The sequence below is a fragment of the Cucurbita maxima genome, unplaced genomic scaffold, assembly GCF_002738345.1.
Source record: "Cucurbita maxima cultivar Rimu unplaced genomic scaffold, Cmax_1.0 Cma_Scf00139, whole genome shotgun sequence".
NCBI classification, from domain to species: Eukaryota; Viridiplantae; Streptophyta; class Magnoliopsida; order Cucurbitales; family Cucurbitaceae; genus Cucurbita; species Cucurbita maxima.
In genome coordinates this window covers 150,719-154,774 of record NW_019272155.1, presented here as the reverse complement: position 1 = coordinate 154,774, position 4,056 = coordinate 150,719, and the positions used below count along the sequence as shown (strand labels likewise).

Here is a 4,056-nt window from a genome sequence, read left to right as displayed (position 1 = left end):
TAACAAGTTTAATCATGTTTTCACAATTTTAGTAAGATTCAAAATTGGATTACTTTTTGTAACGATAAAACCTGGTGTGTTGACAAATATTATATTTTTCGAACGTTGTTGTAGAGTGGAGAGTACTCCAGCGAGTTTAATCTCCCGCATAGACAATTTTTAATTTTCTTTTGAATTCAAAATTCGGTAGTGGTGAACTGGATGATTTAGGTTTGTTCCCCAACAACGAAATTCAGGATTGGATTCCTTTTTCTATCGTGTGTTAACAAATAATTTATTTTTCAGAGGTCGATGCAATACAGTAGTGAGTATTCCCGCTTGTAACTCGAGAGACTTGAGTTTGAACCCCGAAAATAATAAGTTTAATTTTCTTTTGACAATTTTCACCGAATTTGAAATTGGATTACTTGTTCTGAATCTTCGATTCATAATACAGCAGTGTAATACAGCGGTGAACCTGTCATGCCAGTAGTTTGGGTTCGATCTCGATCCCCAACAACGGTAGTTTGAAAAGAAAGTCGGCTAAAAAATTGTTTATGAAATCTTGAGTTTGATCCCACACAATAACAAGTTTAATCATGTTTTGAAAATTTTAGTAGGATTCAAAATTGGATTACTTTTTGTAACGGCGATAGATAAAACCTGGTGTGTTGACAAATATTATATTTTTCGAAAGTCGTCGTTGTAGAGTGGTGAGTACTCCCACGAGTTTGATCCCCCGCAGCGACGACTTTTAATTTTCTTTTGAATTCTAAATTTGGTAGTGGTGAACCGGATGGTTTGGGTTTGTTTCCCAACAACAAAATTCGGGATTGGATTCCTTTTTCTCTCGTGTGTTAACAAATAATATATTTTTCAGAGGTTGATGTAATATAGTAGTGAGTATTCCCGCTTGTCACTCGAGAGACCGACAATAATAAGCTTAATTTTCTTTTGAAAATTTGCACCGCATTTGAAATTGAATTACTTGTTCCAAATCTTCGATTGATAAAATCTAGAGAGTTTACAATGGATCACTTTTTCTAAAGACGATTGGTAAAATCTTGATCGTTAACAAATAATTTATTTATTATGAGTTTAGTATAGTGGTCAGTATTTCTGCCTATCACGTAGCTTAGGTGACCCAGGTTCCATCCTCGAAAACGACTATTATTTTAGTTTGTTTCTTTCCATAGTTTTAACGAAACTCCAAATTGGACACAGGTGAACCTGTCATGCCGGTAATTTAGACAGAGGTGAGTATTTCCGCTTGTCACTAGAGTTATTATATTCGAGAGGTCATTGTAATACAAGGGCGGACATTCCTACTTGTAACTCGAGTGACCTGAGTTTGATCCCGAACAATAACATGTTTAATCTTGTTTTGACAATTTTAGTAAGATTTAGTATTGGATTACTTTTTGTAAAAGCGATTGATAAAATCTGATGTGTTAACAAATATTATATTTTTCGAAAGTCGTCATTGTAGAGTGGTGAGTATTCCCGCAAGTTTGATCCCCCGCAGCGACAATTTTTAATTTTCTTTTGAATTCGAAATTCGGTAGCGGTGAACTGCATGATTCGGGTTTGTTCCCGCTTGTCACTCGAGAAACCTGAGTTTGAACCCCGATAATAATAAGTGAATTTTCTTTTGATAATTTCACCGGATTAGTAATTGAATTACTTGTTCCGAATCTTCGATTGATAAAATCTAGATCGTTGACAATGGATCGCTTTTTCTAAATGCGATTGGTAAAATCTGGAGCGTTAACAAATAATTTATTTTTTATGAGTTGTTGTAGTACAGTGGTGAGTATTCCTGTCTCTTATGTAGGAGACCTGGGTTCGATCCTAGAAAATTTGTATTTTAGTTTGTTTTCTTTCTGTAGTTTTAATGAAACTCAAAATTGGACCGAGGTGAACCTGTCATGCCGATAATTTGGTTTGAAAAGAAAGTCATATAGTGGTGAGTATTTCCGCTAGTCACTTAAGTGACCAAATAACAAGTTTAATCATGTTTTGACAATTTTAGTAGGATTCAAAATTGGATTACTTTTTGTAACGATAAAACCTGGTGTGTTGACAAATATTATATTTTTCGAACGTTGTTGTAGAGTGGAGAGTACTCCAGCGAGTTTAATCTCCCGCATAGACTATTTTAATTTTCTTTTGAATTCAAAATTCGGTAGTGGTGAACCGGATGATTTAGGTTTGTTCCCCAACAACGAAATTCAGGATTAGATTCCTTTTTCTATCGTGTGTTAACAAATAATATATTTTTCAGAGGTCGATGTAATACAGTAGTGAGTATTCCCGCTTGTAACTCGAGAGACTTGAGTTTGAACCCCGAAAATAATAAGTTTAATTTTCTTTTGACAATTTTCACCGAAATTGTTCTGAATCTTCGATTGATAATACAGCAGTGTAATACAGCGGTGAACATGTCATGCCAGTAGTTTAGGTTCGATATCGATCCCCAACAACGGTAGTTTGAAATGAAAGTCGGTTAAAAAATTGTTTATGAAATCTTGTGTGTTAACATATAATATGTTTTCAGAGGTCGTTGTAGTGGTACAATGGTGAGTATTTCCGCTTGTCACTCGAGTGACAAGAGTTTGAAACCGAACATCAACAAGTTTATTCTTGTTTTGACAATTTTAGTCACATTCAAAATTGGATTACTTTTTGTAACGGCGATTGATAAAATCTGATGTGTTAACAAATATTATATTTTCCAAAGTCGTCGTTGTAGAGTGGTGAGTATTTCTTCGAGTTTGATCCGCCGCACCAGACTGTTTTTAATTTTCATTTGAATTTGAAATTCGGGTTTGGATTCCTTTTTCTCCCGTGTGTTTACAAATAATATATTTTTCAGAGGTCGATGTAATACAGTAGTGAGTATTCCCGCTCGTCACTCGATAGACATGAGTTTGAACCCCGACAATAATAAGTTTAATTTTCTTTTGACAATTTTCACCGGAGTTGAATTTGGATTACTTGTTCCGAATCTTCGATTGATAAAATCTAGAGCGTTGACAATGGGTCGCTTTTTCTAAAGACGATTGGTAAAATTTGGAGCGTTAAGAAATAATTTATTTTTTATGAGTCGTTGTAGTATAGTGGTGAGTATTCCTGCCTGTCACGCAGGTGACCCGGGTTCGATCCCCGACAACGGCGATTTTAGTTGTTTTCTTTCCGTAATTTTAACGGAACTTGAAATTGGACAGCGGTGAACCTGTCATGCCGGTAGTTTGGGATCGAACCCCAACAACACGGTAGTTTGAAAAGAAAGTTGGCTAAACAATTGTATGAAATCTTGTGTGTTAACATATAATATGTTTTCAGAGGTCGTTGTAGTGGTACAGTGGTGAGTATTTCCGCTTGTCACTCGAGTTATTATGTTACAAGAGGTCGTTGTAATACAAGGGCGAGCATTCCTGCTTGCACTCGAGTGACATGAGTTTGATCCCGAACAACAACAAGTTTAATCTTGTTTTGACAATTTTAGTCGCATTCAAAATTGGATTACTTTTTGTAACGGCGATTGATAAAATCCGATGTGTTAACAAATATTATATTGTTCAAAGTAGTCGTTGTAGAGTGGTGAGTATTCCTGCGAGTTTGATCCGCCGCAGCAGACTGTTTTTAATTTTCTTTTGAATTTGAAATTCGGGATTGGATTCCTTTTTTTCCCCTGTGTTTACAAATAATATATTTTTCAGAGGTCGATGTAATACAGTAGTGAGTATTCCCGCTTGTCACTCGATAGACATGAGTTTGAACCCCGACAATAATAAGTTTAATTTTCTTTTGACAATATTCACCGGATTTGAATTTGGATTACTTGTTCCGAATCTTCGATTGATAAAATCTAGAGCGTTGACAATGGGTCGCTTTTTCTAAAGACGATTGGTAAAATCTGAAGCGTTAAGAAATAATTTATTTTTTATGAGTCGTTGTAGTATTGTGGTGAGTATTCCTGCCTGTCACGCAGGTGACTCGGGTTCGATCCCCCGCAACGGCGATTTTAGGTGTTTTCTTTCCGTAATTTTAACGGAACTCGAAATTTGACAGCGG

The 4,056-nt window shown here is 35.7% G+C and overlaps 1 non-coding gene across 1 annotated transcript; it reads left to right on the top strand.

Moving 5' to 3' along the window:
• The first annotated feature begins 3,084 nt into the window (after positions 1-3,084).
• TRNAD-GUC lies at positions 3,085-3,156 on the top strand. The gene has a single exon. It is a non-coding gene; the product is annotated as a tRNA-Asp (tRNA).
• The last annotated feature ends 900 nt before the right edge of the window (positions 3,157-4,056 follow it).